General features: G+C 35.6%; 1 long non-coding RNA gene across 1 annotated transcript; it reads right to left on the reverse strand.

The window, feature by feature from the left end:
• Window positions 1–860: 860 nt before the first annotated feature.
• LOC124417742 lies at window positions 861–20,840 on the reverse strand. Its single transcript, XR_006938523.1, has 4 exons — window positions 20,786–20,840; window positions 18,400–18,491; window positions 5,887–5,960; window positions 861–2,750 (listed from the first exon to the last, which is right to left on the reverse strand). It is a non-coding gene; the product is annotated as an uncharacterized LOC124417742 (long non-coding RNA).
• Between the last annotated feature and the right edge of the window lie 201 nt (window positions 20,841–21,041).

Here is a 21,041-nt window from a genome sequence, read left to right on the forward strand (position 1 = left end):
GATTACACAGTTTGATTGCCTCAGAGGGAGGTGGAGAAGAATGGGGTAGAGGGATGGGAGCAGTTTGTATAGTCCCCATTAGCTTCTGATTACAGGAAAAACAAGATAGTGTCATGCTGGCTGAGTTCAGTGGGGAGGAAGGCAACGTGCTTTGGAATAATTCTGTGCAATCAAGAGATTAGAAGGATTAAATGTAACCAAACCTTTCCTAAAACAGAAGGATGAGCAATATGTTTTTAAATGGTAAACACCAGCTCATTTGTTGACTCATTTGTGAGTTTACTATCACAGTGACAATGCTGGTAAGAACAAAGCAGCTGCCTTTACCTTTTTCTCTGTTGAATCACATGAAAATGGATTTAAGATTGCTGTGACTATCTGAGTTAATTCGCTATAGATTTATGTATCTCTTCCACCTCCAATTCAATTGGGCAACAAAATCTGACTCATTTCTACAATTGTGAATTCTTCTGTACGTGCAAGTAACTACAGTGATTGAGTACAAGCTATTTTAGTTGATAATCTTTTTCATTGGCACTTCTTCAGGCTTTGAGTGATTTTGAATTTTTATTTTTTTCATAACATTTGAAAGTAGACTGATTTTATAATAAATTACCCAGAAAAAAATATTTGGTTATTTCCTTTGAGAATACATACAGTGTATTTTTTCCTATGTTTTTTCTAGTTTTTGATCCCCTCTTAAGTTAATGACTATGTTTTTCTTATTTTATTTTATGAAAATAGCTCATTTGCCATGACATATGAAAAATTTTTCTACTTCAAATGTCAGTTCTGGAGAATAATTTCATCTTTTCCATAATCCCATTGTTTTCTCATTCAGAAAACAAACTTCTTGCTGACCAGAGAGGCCTTTCCAGTCCTCACAAGAATTTTATTACTGGAAAGAATATTTACACCAGTGGAAAAACAGAAATATATGCTGTATCATCCTCTCTTAAAAGCCCATATATTGTGATGGCTTTCACTGAAAACAACAGTTTCTCCAACTGAAAAAAAACTGTCATATCTTCACCATTCACTTTTGTCTGCAATGATCACTTTAAAATAATCCATCCTCACTCACATCAGCCTGTTCTATCTTCTCAGTTGAAGCATTTAGCAGAGAGGGCTAATTAGAGCAAAATATGCAAGTTACATGACATGGAAAGTTGTAGTAATTCTGCTGCAGAAATACCAGGAGAGTGAGGAGTTTTGTGCTATTCTCAAAATGTTAAAACAAGAATATTAAATGAGACTTTATATGGAGTTCACGTAATAGGCTTAAGACTACATATAATGTCAACAGAAACTGGTAAGGCAATGCCTATAAGAAGAGGGAAAATCTGTTGAGGTCAGTCGCTATAGCTGGAAAATACAAAACATTTCTGAAGTCCTTCATCATGCAAAATATTAGAGCACTTAGTGTCCAAACATGTTAGCCCATGTAATTCCATTTCCAATCAACTTAAGGATCTAAAAATGAAAGGAACAGCATAAGAGAAATGAAAGTCTCTAGTTCATGTAGATACATGAGCTGAAATTTGCAACAACCTCAAGTGTAGCCTAGAAAATAAATTGAATATCTTTTAGCTTCAGACAATTGACCTTCACTTATCAGAATGAGTCTCAGATTAGCATTTCTATAAATATAAGTAACTAGAGTTCTTACATGGATCTTCCACCAGTACTTAAACTGGAGAGCAGCTGGTATCATTCTTTTTTTGTTAAGAATCAGAATTTGAACTTTGCTCAACTGGTGGTAGAGCATAAGGTGAGTTTAAAAAAAAAAAAAAAAAAAGTTTTGTCCACATTCTCAGGATTGAGAATGTACCTCTCTGGTAGAAGTCCAGTCTTATTTAGAAAAATAAGTGTATTTTGGAAAAAATATAAGGCAGCTGAATTAGGAATCTGAAAGGTCAGGTTAACGTGGATATTTTAACAAAGAAAAGTGCAAAGAAAAGTGGTGACTTCCAAATAGTTGCTTCAAAGTTGTATTATTTTCCAGATCATTTGTTCAGCAACCTTAGTAATCAGTAATGGAGTTTAGGGATTCTTCTGACACATTATTCATCACAAGCAGAAACTAGAAAGTCATAATACTAGAAAAAAAGTTTGTAGCCCTAGGCATGTTTTAGCTTACTGTCAGCTCAGTCTGTTCTAGTGTTTCACTTGTAATAGCTCCCTTGCTGAACTTATGACTAATAACAATAAAATATTAACAAAATAGTTTTGCTTGCTGGAGACTCTAGAGATATGAATGAAAGCTGTTGTGTTCTTTGTTTTGTTTCAACTCTGACACCTACTTTTGCTCCATTACTACTGTATCATGTCATTACCAAAAGTAGCAGTGACAGCAGTAGCATCATATTCCTCGTGGTTGTAAAAATAAACAGGTCAGTAAGTTCTCACCTCAGAAAGAACTTCTTTTTCTGCATTGTCTCTTCTTCCTCAACTTAAACTCAACATCCTCCAGCTTCCTCCAGATTTTCCAGCTTCCTTCTTGATGTTCCTACAAAACACTGTAATGCTTTTCCTCCATGAGTTGCCTCCTTTTCTGTGTTGAGCTCCCTTTCACCTCATCCAGCACCTCGTCCAGCATCTTCTGTTCTTCCACTTTTTTCCACCCCTGGTACCTGTAGCTGCTGTGATTCATGGAGTCTCCAGAGTGATCCTTTTGTCAAAAGCCATTTCTCTTCCCCTCTTTCATACCTCATGGATGTAAAAGTTTTGGCAGTTTTCACAAGGCACTCCTAAAAAAAAAAAAACAATAATCCCAAAATATGCTAGGCTAAAGTTTAGATTTAGATACTGATATTTATGTATTTGATTGCAATTAAAATTTACCTATAATCGTGCCTACAGGCCCCAGGTGAGATTGGGCACCAATTACTACCTATAGTAATGAACAGCCCTCAATGAAGAATCCGCAGTTTGTCAGGTTGTTTGGATTCGATCAATCAGGTCAAAGATAAAGGGAGAACAAGAACAATTAAAAAAATAAAACTACATGAAACTTGAAAAAGACTATAACTAACTATTGGCTAATAATGAAAATCACTTTTACGTTTTCTCTGTAATTTTTATTGTCATTCAAAACAAAAGGCACCTTTAAAATCTGTCTTGCAAACAGTGCAACAACACTAGAAAAGATTTGTGATCATGCAGGGATCTCCATTTATTCTAATGCTGTATTTCTCACCTCTTCAAGTAATTTTTATTTCCATAATTTGTTTTGTTAGACTTTTGTATTCTGATGCTTTTTTTTTAATGCTAACAGCATTTGACTCCAGAATACAATAGCCTGTTGCATTATAGTGGTGATGTGATTCACAATACCATGGCAGGTTATCTTCTGATAACTGTATAATGAACTTACTGTATAACTACTGTTGTTCCCAACAACTTGCTATATGATTTCCACCGTGTTACCACAAAGTAGCATGTGCTGCTTTTGACATGGTCAAACCAGATGGTATTTGAAGGCTTGTGCACTTACAATGTCTGGAGATCTTGCAAGATAGTTTGTCATAACTGTGGGACTGAAGTGGGAGCTGAGTCAACATGAGGAGAATCACCACGCTTAAGGGGATAATGGCAATCTCTAACCTCTGTCAAACTTGAATATTTCTGTAATTCTGTCTGTATATTTTTAAAAGTGAAGAAATCCTAGATGCGGAAATTTCTATCTATTAAGAAAAATTCTACATATCTAGATAGATATACTAAGTACTATGTATGTGACAGTACACCGCTTTCATAATCTGTCCTGACCAGTCTCCATCTTTCCTACGTTGCCTGTTCTTTGCTACTGTTTCCAACTAATTTATGGTTTGTTTGTTTGTTTGTTTTTTGTTTTCTTTTTCAAGGGCACTGTGTAGATTACCAGCAGAAGGACAGACCTACTGGGGAATCTGGGAATCAATCAGCTTTGGTTTTCATGCCAGCATGTGACATATTATTTAGTATAATTTCTTGGGCTGAAGACCAGAGATACCTTTATTAAACCAACCTTGTGAACTTTCCTGAGAATGCTGAATGAATGACACTGAATAAAACTGGATAAACTGTTAAAATTGAGCCTGACTTCAGAGAAGACCAAACACACTTATTTGCTTTGAGGACATCTCTAGTGAGACAGGCCAGAAGGGTGATGTTCACTATTGTTTAAATATCTGCCAAACCGCAGCTTTAATATTAATGGCATATTCAGGTCATGCCATTTTTTAATATTTTTTATATCATCCCCTATGATATTTATGCTAATTGCCAAATGCTTCCAGTGAACTTAATTTCGAGCTTCAGTCAAATAACTTCTACACATCTAATTTAAAAAATAGAACACTTAATTTAAACAGAATATACATAAAGGGTTTTTATTCTCTTTTGCCTTATAGTGCTATTGTTAAGTCTAAATCAGATATGAAATCTAAGCTTGTTACTGGAAGAAAATCCATTCACATTCAAAGTTTAATGTTACTCAGCTTTTTATACAATCACAGTAACACTTTATCTGCCCATTATGAGTGTCCTTGACAGAATGTTCGCAGAGCTAATCTTGTACAGAAAAAAAATCTAAAAAAGAAGGTGAGAGGGTATGTATTTATGCTTATTTATTAAATTCTGCATTTGTGTCCATATAGGCAAATATATACTTGGAGGGTATCTATGGAGGAACCTTATTCTGCTCCTCATGACTTCTCACTGAAGCCATAAAAAGTTATTAAATAAGCAGGGAAATCAGGGTTTCTGGATTCAGTTATGTTTTTAAACTCTTAACATTACATAAATTGTTCTGAAATTCCTCAAGTAACAACTGTTGTTGCATACTGCTTCACTACTTGTAATAAAGAAAATATTGCTGTCAAATATAATCCCGTTCAGTGTTTATGGCAAAGTCATATACTCAAGCAACAAAAAGTTTCAGAAAGTTATTACTCCATTCAACTATTTACAGCTGCTGGCCTAATTTACATTCTGGTACGACTTCTTTTTTAACTTCTTAATGAAACCTAATATTGCAGATCACAGTCAAAATCCTTGAAACTGCAGCTTGCATGATGCCTTTGTGCTGCATTAATCTTTAACCCCTTGAGGCACAGTGAACATCAATTACATTGTGCTGTTGCCCAGAGGTGAGATATGTGAGATGAAGCTGAAGACAGACTACAGCAGCAGCATCTCATATACAGATCATGAGCAATCCATCTTCTTAAGGGTGTGCGGGCACAGCAACTTCAGAAAGCCATCAGTGCGTGAGACAGTATTTAGGTGTATATGCGGCTAAAACTTACTTGTTGCACAAGGAAGAGCTCACAAACCATCTTGACCTTCCTGACCCCATGCAATCTCAGCTGAGGAGTGCAGGCTATTAAAGAGTCTCACAAGGTCAATACAAAAGGAAGAAAAATGGGACTCTTGTAACTACCCTGAATTTCTTAGAACATTCAACTTATCAGGAGGATGGAAGGCAAATAACATCACAAAAAAAAAAAAAAAAAGAGAGAGAAGAAATACAGACAAGTCCAATCTCAGGAAAAAAAAAGGGGAGACTCAGGTCAAAAAAAAAAAAAGAAAACTTCTCTGATACTGAGATTTCTTAGCAGTTTCAATTTATAACAAGTAATTGCGTAGTCATTTTTCATAAGGGATCTACGGAAACTCCAACTGGTAGGCTCCCCCTGTACATTTAGGTGCTATGTTTGTTCTTAAAGTGTTTACAGATTAAGACAGTAAAATTCTCATTGTTTTAGGGAGGAGAAACCTAAAGCATATGGAGTAGCACTTCTGAATCTCAGATTGCTTAAGAATAGATAGTAGTACCATCACCTTCAATGTAATCCAGTGCTCTTTGTTATAAGACCAGCCACTTGCAGCAAGAATACATACCTTATATTAGTGGCTATCTGCAATTCATCATGCAGTCTCTTCAAGAACTCACCAAAGCAGCCCATTCAAGAGACCTTTAAAACATCAAATAACAAATGCACTGACTGAATAAATATAACATTGAATAGGGATAACAGTATAAGGTGCCTTCCAACCCAAACCCTTCTATGAATATGATAGTATTATTAGAATATGATAGATACATTATATTAGGTATATTAGAATATGATAGATACATTTCCTAAAGATATTCACTGGAACATCCTGGGACTGATCATGAAATAAGTAGCCAGGAACCAAGAGTGTTGTCAGGCTCTAGAACCAACAGTTCATTATCTGCATTTTAATGCTCAGTAGTTTCTATTACATGGAACAACATGAAAGTAAAGGAAGTCTGCACGTACCTGTTTCCAGTACTGCATATATCTTGATACCTGTTACTCAGCTAATGAACTATTAAAATCAGTGCACGTTAATGAATGATTTCTATCTTCACAAAATATTGCAGCATTTCTTGTTGCATATTTTTTGTTGAGGTTAATATTTATTATCTGCTCAATTCCTTCTGTGAACAGGCTTACTCTATGCTTCTTCTTAGCAAATTTTGCTTCATCTGACATTACATCTTCTGTGTTTCAAGAACCTTTCCTATTTTAGCAATATCCTGTCACATAAATAATGCCCAATGCTAGTTGAATATGTACAAATATAAATATTTCTCCAGTAGTCAGATAGGAAGGCATCACTGTAAATGTACATTAACTTCTTCTGTCTGTTTGTCACAAGTCTGACTGCTGTCAGCCCAGGTCAGATAGGTATCTGCTCATATGATCAGCACCCTGCACAGGAAGCAGGAGTTTTGGGAAATCAGAAAGGAGACCACCAATTTGAGGGCCTGATCAAAGTTTCTTAGTAGCATAGGCAAAATTCAATTTGTCACCTTTAAGATAAGGGAAAAGTAACTTACTTTGTTGTCATGTATGGGGTGACATAATTCAATTTTATTGCAGCAATGTGGGTACTGCCTTCTACCTCTGCTCAGTCTCTGCTTAAAGCTGGCCCCAGTTACCTTTCTGACATTTCTACTTTTGCCTTAATTCCCAGACTCTCAGTGTTTTAAGTAATTGAATAAAGGCAGGAAATATTTAGGAATTTGCTTGAACTGAATAAACAAATAATTAAGTGCAGTAGATAAATACTTGCTTTAGTAAAGAACAAACATTACATAGATTATATCTCTTCCTAAATTCAGTTAATTTTTTCAACACGTTGCAGCTGCAAAAGCTTGCTGTGCTTGTAAAACAGCTTCACACAATCACAACCTTTATTTAAGAAGACGAAAGCTTAGATTGAAGCTGGATATTTTGCAGACACACAAACAGACCTGAACCTGACAGTAGCAGTGCTGGCCTGAAGTCTGTGGAGTCACTGAGTTTAGCAGAGTCAGGGTTTCATTCTCTCTTTTTTATTAAATATCTCTGAGATTTGGAAGCATCTTTCACTAATGGAGCAGCAGGGGAGATCTTCAGCTCCATCAGATCTTTAACTTCTAGGTAGCTAAAGCTAATCTGAAATAGGCTCCCTCTATAGTTAATGGATGTAGATAGACATCTCCAGAGGGTGTTTCATCCCACCTACTTTTGATGCATACCGAGGAAGAACTGCCCTCAGGAGATGCATGTTTTTCTATGCTGATTACAGAGAATACAAATGACTAGTGTGTTTAGATGTCTCGTTTTCACATAGATAACTTTACATTTTAAAAAGTACCATTCTCAATAGATAGTTAGAGGTAGATATTTTACAGTCTTGTGATCTTATTTCCAAAATAAAAGTAACAACACAGAATAGACAAGTTCTTTATTAAAACTGCTATATAAATGCAGGCAAATAAAGTAATAGGTCTCTCCCAATAGCATTAACTTTTCCTTAACATGCTAGACAACTCATATTTCTTTGACCAATATGAGTACAACATTTCTGTTACGTTATGTATAACACCACACAGCTACAATAATATTTAGTGTCTTTATAAATAGGCATTTACAAAGGACCTTCTGTGCGTAGGTCTCACAGTGTCTTACAAACATTAGAGAATGTGCTCCTGTGAGCAAAGTAATATCACTGTATTTCCTATATAGCTGTTGAAACTACAGCAGCACACATGGGATAGATTCTAATGCTTGAGAAGAACAAAGTTTCATTTAATATTCACCCTATTACCACAAGTATAAAACAAAAATCAAAAGCTGCCTTCTGGAGGAAATGGTGTTTGGCTACAGTGCCAGAATTACAACCATCTCTCATTTTTGTACAACATGTGGTTGGCAATTATCATATAACAAAAGATTAAAATTAGACGTGCTGAGATTCTTTAAAATCTTGCCAAATGAAGCAATGTATTTCTAACACACTTTGGAGGAAAGCATGCAACTTAATAGAAGATGTCATCTTTTCAATCATGGTACACTACACGTAGTGTAGTGTGTACCACAAGACTAGCCTGGGAAAAATGTATTGCTATTCTTTTAAAAATGTTTAATTTTTGAACACAGTGTTTCTCCTGTATTAAAGTAAAAATAAAAAATATTATTGAAATCAATTTTTAAGTACTGTATGTGTAGCATACTCATGAAAAAATGTCACTTCATTTCAGTTATTAAAAATAACTTATAACTGTATATTATCAGATAAACATGTACTCTGTGCATTATATAATGTGTAGGAGTACAAATGCATACTTCTATTCACAGAGATACAGAGGAAAAAGCCAGTAACATTGGAGACTGTGTTAAAACGTTCAGGTGATTATCTGTTATTATTTTGATCACTGAGAAATGTTTCCAGTAACTTTTTACAAGCATAAAACTCACTAGGAAAAGAACACTTCAAAGACTGTTTTGTAAACTTGTGGCTTCAAGTATCACAGACACTTTGCATTTTGAAAAAAAAAGAGATTTGTTCACAATAACATTGGCTAGCGAGGAATCCTTTATACATTGAATGAAACTGTAAGATCATTCCATCATTTGTTCAATTTTTTTCTTGATCATTAACTAGTGAAAGTAGTGTGCTGGACATTTTTCACTTTGTATATATGTATACCTCCGTATGCACACGTACATACAGAAAACACAGACATTACCTTGTCTCTGCAGTAACTTTCAATCTTTTAATCACTGTTAAAGAGTAGACGAATAACCCCATGGTTGCCAACTTCAACCGTCAGAACTTCCTTAGAAACACCACACATTAACTTTGGAGACAGAAAGGCATTACAAAGGTTTGTTTCTAAAGGTTCTTCATGGTTCAGACCAAAATCCACCAGCCTGCAGAGATAGATGTCAATTGTCTGGAGTCATTTATCTCAGTATAAAATTCACTGGCGGACTAGCTACTACCAGAAGAGTACTGTTGGGCCTGTTTATAGTTTAGTATATCTGGTCCCCATTTCCAACATTAACACAGACTAGAAGTTATTTCTGGGCAGTTCTATTCAGTGTATCTGCTCCCTCACCTTACTGTGCCCAAGATACCAGTCTCAAGGCCTACAGAGCATGTATTTTTTTTTCCCCAGCAATAAGTAGAAAGTTCACAGGAGGCTGCTCTTTCTGTGAATGTGACATTTCTTGCCTTCCAGCTCATGAAAGAATAGATAACAGCAGCTGAAGACTCAAGACAAAGAACACTGAGTGTCTGAAGCATGCAAGGAGTTACAATACGTGGCATTTCTTCCTCTCAATTTAGCAGTCTGTTGCAGCCACAGGGCTTTTCTCATCAGATGAGCTTACCTGCCTTAGCACTGCTTTTGGATCTCAGTGCCAGAAATACTTAGAAAAGTATCTACTAATTATCTGGTAAATGTGTTTGTTCATGTCTGAAGTGCAGATTATCTAATTGCCAATGCCCTTCCTATTTTCCTTCAAGGGATGGGTTTAGCTGAGAATTTTCCCAAAGAGTTTGCTTTTCATGTAAGTAATTATGTGCTTTGCTTGATTGGAAGGGATATTAGTTCATGTGCCAATGGAAGCAAGCAATAAAAACCTCTTCTCAAGGAAGATTCAAATCTAAAATAAAACAGACACAAGGAATTTTTGGATGTCTGGTGCTAGACTTTTAATAAAGTCTGAAAGTGAGGCTTGCTAGAAAATAATAGCAGATCTGTGTTATCGGAAGTGGTATATTAAAGGCAAAAACTTGTAAGGCCAAGTTACCAGTAGGCTTTGTACTTGTGAGCCAGGAGATGGAAAAGCTAATAAAAATAATCAAACAAACAAGAAAAAATTAGGTGTTATTAAGAGGGTAAACTTTCAGTTGCTCTTGGCAAATGTCCCTGCAACTGAGCTTCCCATTACCAGCTAGGTCCTTCTAAACCAATCCCCATGTCCAGATATCCCTTTCTTAGGGACAGCTGATGGTGGTGACTAGGTTAAAAAATAGTGTTTTGTAGCTGAGAATTTCCTCTATCAAACAGTGTTATTGTGTTCTTTGTTGTAGCTTCCACGGAAATACTTAGGAGGCACTACTTTCAGAGTGACTGAAGTAGTTTCTCTTCTTATTGGGTTTCTTGGATTTGAAAAAAGAGAAGGAAGACTCAAGAATCCTGTTTGTAGGATATATTCTAAACAATACTACCAAATTAAGTATTTTTTTTCTTTCTGAGGTTATAAAAACATACATGAATATCCCACTCAATCTCATTAAGAAATTGAAAGTTTTGTTTGAAGGCAATTATGTATATATATATTCCAAATCAAAAAGATAAACACAAATTTAAAACTCCTCATGCAGGCAAAAGAAATTATGAATTCCTTCATTTATAAAACTGAAAGAAAACCCTTGCAATAAAGTAAAACTATCTCATTTCAGTAAAGCAGAAAACATTAATCTTGATAGTGTTGAGAAGTATGAAACAAATTGTATTAGATATCTATAGCATATAAAATTAAAAATGTTAACATTTATCGTTAGAACAAGCATTTGGATGAAGATAAATAAGCTAACACAGTACCTAGATTTATAGGCAGTTACACAGGTTAATTTTATGATGGCCTTCACCAAAAGCTTTAAAGAGCTTAAAATACTGTTGAGCAGAATGTCTATGTAGGAGACAGGAAATTCTGACTGTATGAAGAAGTTGTAACTCAAGTCCCATGGAGATCTAGGCCATGGAATGGTCCAAATTTAGAGATTCCTGAGCAGAGAGGAAACACAAGATTGCTAAAATTCACAGAAGATAAGTAAAGATAGGAGATCAATGTATCAACATTTTTTTTTTTTTTATCTAACAGTAAGCATCCTCACACATCCAGGAAAAAAAAAAAAAAAAAAAAAAAAGGATGAATCAGAAGTAAAACAAAAGTATAAGTGTGTCTAACACATCTTAATAGCAAAGAAGTAAATCTATTTTTCTCAGTGGACTAGACTCATACCGTCAAATGTCCTAATCTGACTATCAAGTTCCCTTTCTATATTTCATAATTCTCTACATTGTGAATAGACTGCTACTAACACTGTTGGATGCAAACCCCACCAAAGCATGAAATTCAATTAAACAAGTGTTTATTGCAATGAGTATAGCAAAGTGCTGCTATTATCATAGAATCATAGAATGACCTGGGTTGAAAAGGACCTCAAAAATCATCTAGTTTCAAACCCCCTGCTATGTGCAGGCTCGTCAACCACTAGATCAGGCTGCCCAGAGTTTCATCCAGCCTGACCTTGAATTTCTCCAGGGATGGGGCATCCACAACCTCCTTTGGCATGTTTTTTTGTTTGTTTGTTTGTTGTTTTGTTTTCAGCAAGATAGTGCAATTTGATGCAGCTGTCTTAATTAGAAGATATGCAACTCAACTGTAGAAGTATCCCTGGCTGATATATGTTATTTTTATATGTAATCTTTATCACAGCAGCTGTGTCATAACAACTTATTGTGCAAGTACTGTCTTGTGAGAGGAGAGGCCAACACTAAGTCACAGGGTGGTGCCAGCTCAAGGGTACAAAACTCCAGTAATACAGCTGCATACTGTACGAGTCCAGTCATTGCAGTAACTTAGTAGGGTCTTTAAGTCACTATCTGGGGGAAAAAAAAAAAAAAAAAAAAAGCGGAAACAAAAGATACCCTAAGAAAAACAGAACAACTGCACTGTTACCATTAATATCTGTGCTGAAGCAATACTGTGCTGTGAGGGTAATAGAGCACCGGCACAGGGGTCTCATCCTCAGAGATCTCCAGAAGCCGCCTGGCCAAAAGCTTGAGCACCCTGCTCTGGGTGACCCCACTGGAGAAGGTTGAAGACAATTCAACTCCTTTTCCAATGAAGGTGATTTACTACATTACATGAATGTGTCATACTCTCAAGATATAAATTTACATTTGTGAGTTTTAACTTAAAAGTTCACCTGTTCATCATATAGTTAGACTCATTTAACAACACTTAGCAGGCTTTATATATCCTCAAAAATATGAGCTACAAATTTTGTGCAGATTTCAAACTGTTTTATTTCTGGGAGATATAACATTAAAGATACACAAGTTTCTTATCACTAGCTTCAGTAAAGACTTGTTATTGACATGGAAGGAATCAAAATCGGGTTCTCAGTGGATATTTAATGCATGTCAATAGTCAGTTAGCTGTAAGCAAGCAGTACCTGGAATAACTGTTTTCAACTAAATTGAACTGGTTTCAATTAAACAAGTATTCAGTTAAATCATAGTTTCGAATTTGGGATTTATTGCTTCATTCAGACAACATTCAATTCAGTTTCAATTAGACCTTCCAGTTTCACTGAGAAACTGGATAAAGGGCTCAGTAATGCAACTATGATTCATCATCGTATAGAATTTGAATATGTTAGCCTTTTAAAAATGATTTTGACTATTACTTTGCTTTATCCTTTCTTGCTACATTTTGTCTCCAAACCATTCATTTATGCATCATAAACATGGGTATATAGCCATTTTACTAGAATATGTTTTTATTAATGATTTGAGCCCTAACACCAAAGCAAACAAAAAGCATTTGTGAAAAAAATGCTAAAGGACAAGCAACTCTTGACTGCAGTTATTTTACTAGCACATCTTACCACAACTACGTGTGTTGTTTTGAACGTAAGGAAGAAAATTAGGTTACCACATGACAGTTGTCATCCTCATTTTCAGAGCAGAATTCAAAGTCTAGTCCCAAACTATTGTACTGTGTGTGGACTGATTTTCAAAGACTTTGATAAACTTACCAACTATTCTCAAATGCTTAAATACAGTCTCAGCCCTTTTGAAAGTTTGGACCTGAGGCTTGCTAATGCACAATGCTGAACTACATGTGCAGTATTTCCATGAACATTTTCTCTTTTGATACATCCAAAGCAGATCTTCCGTATCACTGCAAAATGCCCTTCCACATTCACACACACACAGATATCCCTTCTTTTTTTCTGTACTTCCTCTTTGCTTGAACCCTTCTACACACTCCTCTCCTTTAATTTTCTTCTGATGCTCCCTTCTAAGGGAAAGTTCAAAGACTAAGAGGTTTAGCACTATTTGGATAAGCATGAAATTCTAGTTGCTTATCCAAATTACACAAAAAATCTAAGTCTTTTGAACTTTCCCTTAGAAGGGAGCACACAAAATTTTATGCTTATCCAGGACACCTGGATTTTCAAACCTGAGCTGGAATTTTATGAGGACAGTAACTGTCACACGGAGCAGCACACATACTGGAGTGAACACAGGAATAAGAATAGGAAAACACTGATTTATAGTCCTGGATTTACTACTGTTTGAAAAATTCTACTGACCATCACCTAGTCACATCTTCGTTTTCTGTAAAGTGAAAAAAATACAAGTACCTTCCATAAACAAGACAGCTTTTGGGACTTCGAATTCATATTACATTGCATATGTATTATTCTACAGAATGAACATAATGTTGCTGTTACCTTCTAGTACATTTCAGCTTCAGAAGTTCCAGACCTATGCTAGAGCAGAAAAAGTACAATATTATAAGGAATCTGAATACAAAAACCACCTTTTCTGCTCATGAAAACAGCAGCAAAACCTGTATTTAAATTTGTCAGCATTTAGGTTTATATATTTTTTTTATATTCCATTCAGCTCATCATGTGATTTCTGGTACCATAAAATGGCATTCTGGAGTCCCTTTGTGACTTTTCAGATTGATCAACATATTTGTTATTATGATTATGCCTTTTAGTTTGAAACTGCCCTCCTATTTCTCAGCAACAGCACCAAAACAATGACTGAGAACTTCAATTTAAACTTTCTTTTCTGTAGTTATTGGCATGCTGTTGGCAAAAGTGTGATTCTGAGAATGGCATTACAAAATACTACTGCAATGCCAGACTAAGTTCTCTAAGTGTTGCCCCATAAGAATGGAATATTGGAGATAGAAAGGCATCTGCCTCTCTTTAGGGGCCTGTAACAGGCATCTTAGCAGAGTTTTTTTCAGTGAGTCTAGTTATGACAATACCAGCAGAAACATTTATAATGAAAGTGGCATTATTAACATTAAATGTCATAACATTTGACAGCTTCATGTAAATGAGGACCTTACTAAGCACAAAAGAGAAAAAAAGAAAGCAGCTTTTTCCTTAAAGTGAATTCAGGACTGAAATAACAACTGATCCAGGCTGCAATCCAGGAAGTCAGTGCATCTGACACACACTAGCACAAATTAGCTCCTCTCACTCACTCTGCTTTTTCGATCAGGAAAAGCAATTTGCCTATTTCAACATGAGTTGCATAATTCCTAGCAAAGCCTTCTGCTATTTTACCCTTTCTTTGGCTGTTAGGAAGGGAGAGGAAAGAGCAATGAAGGAAAGAGCAGAGGGATAGGGAGATGCATGCCTGACAGAGCATCAACACAAAAAACCAGGAGCACCCTGGGTCCCCACCCTTTCTCCCCAATCAGACACACAAGGCAAGGAAGTACCTTCAGACCCACATGGAACCATTGAGAGCTCTCCTCCCCTCTGGTCACAACAGACTTCACAGTCCTTTCACCTCTCTCACTGCCTTGCCTTATCATAAGGTTGCCATCATTTAGAAAGGTAGGCAGCATTTTGAAAGAATTAGGGGATAAAACACAACTCAATCTTTTACAAAAGAGAGACAGAGAAAACAAAGGGGAAAAGCAATTGTTAGGTGATGGAGGTGCTGGACAAGAGCCATGTACACAAATAGAAAGAGCAAATTACTAGAATTCCTGTTCCTGCAAAGCAGGGGAAGAAATAAACGCTATATGACAAATATTTACTGCTAGAGCAAAACAAATGGAGTGAAATACAGATTATGACAATGTATAAAAGTAGAAAACTAGACAGTGTCAGCAAGGGTGAGGTCAGTTCCCCAGAGAAACTCTTTATTTTCCACATCAGAGGGAAAAAAAAGCATTAGTTTTGCAATTATGTGATACTGACACTGGACATGTCTGCTTTACAATAATCATATTAGCTACAGATATTTACAGTAATGGTAAAAAATGTTGCTTCTTATTGTACTAGCAAAGCCTGTCAAGTTTCTTTTACTCTTTTTCGGGTTTTTATCTTAAACAGTGTCAGGAAATCCTCTTAAATATTCAGGCTATCCACAACTCTTACCCCTACAAAAAATTCCTGTGGGGACAGCAGAGATTGTTTTCTATACTGTTTCACAAACGGTTAACCGTCTCATGATTTTGACACATTTTAATCGGTTGTGTTGAGAAATGAATGATTACTCACTCTTTATTAATAAATACCATTAACAGACTAAACACTGGTAATTTCACTGGGTATTTTGAACAAATACTAGTAGAACTGTATATGATACTTACTCTCTTATGAAAGCCAGAATTTAGTTTTGATTTGTCTCTAATAATTTCTATTATAAAACTCTGAAACACATCATTTAGAGAATGATGTTAAAAATAACACATTTTTCAGCATCTCAGTATATTTCAATGCTTATCTTCTTGATTTATGCAACAAATCAAAAACAAGAGGCAGGGATTTATAATATTATGTATGGCATCTTTTATGGTCACAAGAAAATATGATTAGTCACAGCTAACCAGTTCAGAAAAGCCTTCATTTGCAAGAAGATATGAAACAGATTTCATTAATACTTTATGCCAAATTATAACTAATTTACTTTATTCTATTCCATTTCTTTCTTTTCTTTCTCTGTTTTAATACTTTTGTTTAAACATCAGTGGTTACTTAAGTAAGCCAGTATGTAAGTAATCGCTTGCATACACAGATTCTGGACTGTGATACACAAAGAAACTTTTTTCTACAATACTGCCCAACAGCTTTTGCTAAAGTGTTATACCAACCAGCCAACTCGTTGGCTCTTCATAGGAACACGAGGCTTCTGCAAGTGTGGTTTCTTCATGATACAGAAAAATGTCTAAATAATTTTGAACTGCCTGTGTCACTTAAATACTTCAGAGACCTAAAAAGCCTTTCACATTTCTTTATACAGTTATGTTTGTTAACAAGGAAAAAAATAGATAATAAATTCATAATAAAAAGACTGATAGCAAAAGCATTTGACAAGTTCTGAATTTTTAGGGTGCCTTGTCCTTCCGCTCTAAAAAATGACTTATAAATCTTAAAATGTATTGATATATTACAATAATAAAACAAAACAAAACAGTACTTATTTTGAAGTACTTGTAACTATTTTCACATTATATTTTTATTTTAAAACAGGCTGCCCAGAAAGGTTGTGGATGCTCCGTTCCTGAAGGTGTTCAAGGCCAGGTTGGATGGGGCCCTGGGCAGCCTGGTCTAGTACTAGATTTGGAGGTTGGCAGCCCTGCCTGTGGCAGGGGTGCTGGAGCTTGATGATCCTTGGGGTCCCTTCCAACTCAAGCCATTCTATGACTCTATGATTCTAAGATTCTATGATTTTTTTTAACCAGAATTTGTAACATTCAGAATCTTACACAAATTGTATACATAGTACTGAATGTCAGTGCCACATTCACATCCTTTATCACATAAAATCTCTTGTGTGCTGTAAGTGATGCTGTTACATTTTTCTCTTAGTTTTTAAAATGTTTGGTAATATCACTAGCATGACATATCTCTAGACACTGTTTAATAATTTTCTTTCTATTTTGGACAAGGAATAAATAAGTAGCCATGCTCGCATGTCCTGATTGACTAATCACTAAGTAAATGTCTCTGTTCATTTCCTGCCACCACTGGCAGTCCCCTGGCCACTCGTGAGCAGAACAAAACTGATACATGTTGACCCTATGCATTAAACTCTTCCTGACAGAGAACCAGCAACTTTAGAGAACACACCTGTAAAGGATAAAGATGGTAAAAGGCCTAATCCTGAGTATTGCTGGAAGAGTTTTCTTTCAGTCACTGAAACTCTGAAACTTGTAGAAAAATGACATATACATAACATTGAAGCATTGTTCTTTTATATTAGAATATGCAATAAGGAAGTGATTAATTATGTATTTTTCATTTTTGGATGCAGTTTAGTGGTTACATTGCTCCAGCAATGACTATATATGTATATATGGTTGCATATATAATCATATATTTAGCAATATTAGCGAGCCAGGTGAGAAAATAGATGGATAAATAAGATAGGTGCATCAGACTGGTTTTGCAGTACAGTAAATACCTCTTGAGTAGCCGACCTATAGTAAGATTATCGTGAAAGAAAACAATTTAGCAATACCTAGTCATGTAAGAATGGTAAGTGCCTCTGCCCAAGGTCATTTCTGACTAGGGTTATTGTAGCAATGGTTGCCAGCATTTCATGTTTATTTTTAAAACACTGCCCTCATGGCTGACCGGCTGCCTGGCCTCTCCTGAAGATGAGAGGCTCCCAACAAAGCACCTAACTGAGTCTAACAGCGTCTCGTTGCTTCCTTTTATTTCCCCTGCAAGTCTAGAATTAGTATTCCAAGGCAAGTAACACACTCAGCTTTTATCTTTAACTTGTACTACCTTTTATGTTTTTACTTTTTTCTTCTTTTTTTTTTTTCTTTTTCATATTGGCTAATCCCTCATCTAAGTAACAAAACACAGATAAAGCAATTTTTCTTAATCCTTTCTAATTGTTTTCCTCTTCTTATAGGCGACGAATACTGGCCAACAGCAAACACCACTGTAATTCCTAAAAACAGCACTGCAAATCCAAGAATGAGCTCTACTACTATTTGTTAATTGCTGAGAGGAACTTGACTTCATGTTACAATGGCTACCCTGAATCAAGAGTTTTAAAAGACTGTGTGCTACTAAATGGCTGGTTTGGAAAGGATATTACCTGACTCAGAAATTACAGCAGGATGTTGGCAAGCATTAAATTCCCCGAGTAGGACTTCAGCAGACAAGCCAGAGTCTTTTCGACTCTCTCAGCATCTGCTTGGCCACAACACAATCTCATTTATCCTGATATATCAGAACCAGGGTACGCCAAGACCAGACTAGACAAAAGGGGAGAAAATAGTGAGGTAACTACTATAAGTGCATGTGGCTCCTTACCTTGCAGTGGTCTGTCCTGAATATGATTCAACTCAAATATGTGGACCATGCAGACAGAAAGTTCACAGTAATATATAACTGACACTGCATGTCTGAAAATTAAAAGGAAAAGTCCTTGTATATGAATCCAAAACATATTCATGGCTATTTAACAATCTTACTCTCTTTACTTTCTATTTACAGTTGTACTGAAGTAATTGGTATATTTAAAAGCTGCTAATAGACCACTGTATTAAATAAGGAAAACACAGTAGTTATCTTATAAAATAATAAAGACATGACAAAAAAGTTATCTATAATCAGATATAATTAAAATCAAGGCAGTGATGCATACAGGGAGAGTTCAAAAAACCCTGGCCTCCCCTAATGTTTAAATCTGTCATCACGCTACATTGCCATCTTCAAATTGTGTATTTTTCTCACAAAATTAATAACTAGCTGACTTACAAAAAAGAAGTTTTAATAAACAAACAAACAAAAAAAATTAGAAATAATTCTTTGCCATAAGCTGCATACACAGTAACTCTGAGCTATGGGAGAAATTAACCATTACATCATTTTTCATCACGTTTCTCATCACTAGTGATCTGCTCTCGATTACCACTGCTCTACAAAAACCATTACGGTGTGCATTAAACATACTTGGCTCCTTCTGGGGTGGAAAATGACAGCCAGTCACTGTTTAGTATATCATGATAAGAGAAAGAAACTTGGTCAAAGATACCCAAATTCCACTTCTTAAGATACGAGGTTTATAATGAGGTTGTAATCAAGTAGAACTGGGCAGGATCTCAGTTCATGAGGCTTTCTCTTAAAACTCATTTTGAGAATTTCAAAACAAATTTGAAAAGTCTGCAGAATTAAAGGTCTATAAACTGACACACAGTGGATAGTGCTTAGAATATATCAAGTGTATGTCAGTAATAAGGACTGCCACTCAAGAAAGAAATTTTGCTGGACGTTGCAGGTTGTCATCTTTAAGGCTGCAGTTCTGATGCAGACAGCTCATCTATTATGCTCCACAAGTCTTCAGTTTGGGGATATCTTAGTACAGAACTATCCAATTAATTGCTTAAAGCTGTAGTAATGTTATGCATGACAAGCAGGAAAATTGCTCTGATTAGGCAAAAGTGCAGAGTCAGACCTCAGAACAATGCAGTTGTATTTCCTTGTGAATATACAGGACAGAAAAATCAAGACAGCTCTTCTCTTTGACTGGATATGAAATATGTACTTGATGCTTTCATTAAAAATCAAGTAAATGGCATATTTGTATCATCACTGTCACAGAGAGCCACCAGACCTCCTTTACGGAGAAACATCTGTCTTTAAATCACATGCTTACAACAACATCTACTCTTCCCTTCTTTCCTTTGCAGCATAAACAAAAACTGTTTCTATTAGAAATACATGAACAAAAGTAAATGTACTCCAGCTAGAATCACTGCAAATGCACTGCCATTTCTTTTCCTTCTATCACTGAGAATGCTTTCCCTTTTCCTATGAATTCTTCCATATATTTTGGAGGCACAATACTCTGCACTCTGACCACTTCAGATTCCAGTCAGGCTGCAAAAGGGGCATTAAAACTAAAGCCAGTAGATGATTAAATACAGTAGACACTGAAAAAATAAAATTAAATTAGTGAAGTATCCTACATTAAGACAAGAACTCATAGGAAGTTTGGACATTCCACAGGAAAGAAGAACAGACAGAAATAAGATGGTAATTGTTCTAATTTCACAAGTGACAGGTGTATGTTCACAAGTCAAATTGGAATTCAAAGAAATGCTAAAATAAGCATTTAGTAACAGAATGTAAGAGAAATATCAATAATAACCAATGAACTTCAGAAACTATCAGGAAAAAGTAATGTGCAAGTAATGAAATTCAGCTCCCTGCGTATTAGAAATCCTTACAGGTGAAGGATATTAAGGCCACATAATCAGAAAGTAAATGATCTGAATAAGCTGCAAAGTCTTACTGAGAGCAGTAATATCAAGGATTATTGTAAAGTTCATTTTTCACAGTCCTTGAAAGCTAATATTTGCTTATGTGATATTGTATAGCCTTATAGGATGCTTCATAGTTTGAAAAGTGTGTCATTGTATGCCTATGCATTAAAAATTTAACGTTCTAACATTTTTTTTTAGACTAAGGATCTAGTAATGAACATTATGCATATGAAAACAGTACACACATAAACAGTATATAAACAAGAAATAAGAACAGAAGAGTGACCTAACCCTGAAGTCACACCTGTTTTGAGCAGGAAGTAAGATCAGTTTCCAAGGTTTCCTTCCAACCTCAACTATTCTATGATTCTACCATGTGTTGCTGTTGTCATTTTTTTTTTTTTCTAAAAAACTACATGCAAACTCCTCACCTTATAAGACACCTTCTGACTCACCACTGGCAAGCAATTTTGGGAACTAGTAATTGAGGGAAGTTGATGTAACTGGGTCCTAAATGATCTTGCAGCTGTGGGGCTGATGGCAGTAATGATATTCCCAACACCCAGCAGCTGAAGATTTAACACAGTTTTCCACTGCCTTACCACAGTTTTCTGATATTTCTTGATAAATGCAATAAAAACGAGACACATAAAAGTTCATGTATACAGCACTGTAGCTACAGGACAA

The sequence above is a fragment of the Gallus gallus genome, chromosome 2 (genome assembly GCF_016699485.2).
Source record: "Gallus gallus isolate bGalGal1 chromosome 2, bGalGal1.mat.broiler.GRCg7b, whole genome shotgun sequence".
In the NCBI taxonomy this organism is placed as follows: domain Eukaryota; kingdom Metazoa; phylum Chordata; class Aves; order Galliformes; family Phasianidae; genus Gallus; species Gallus gallus.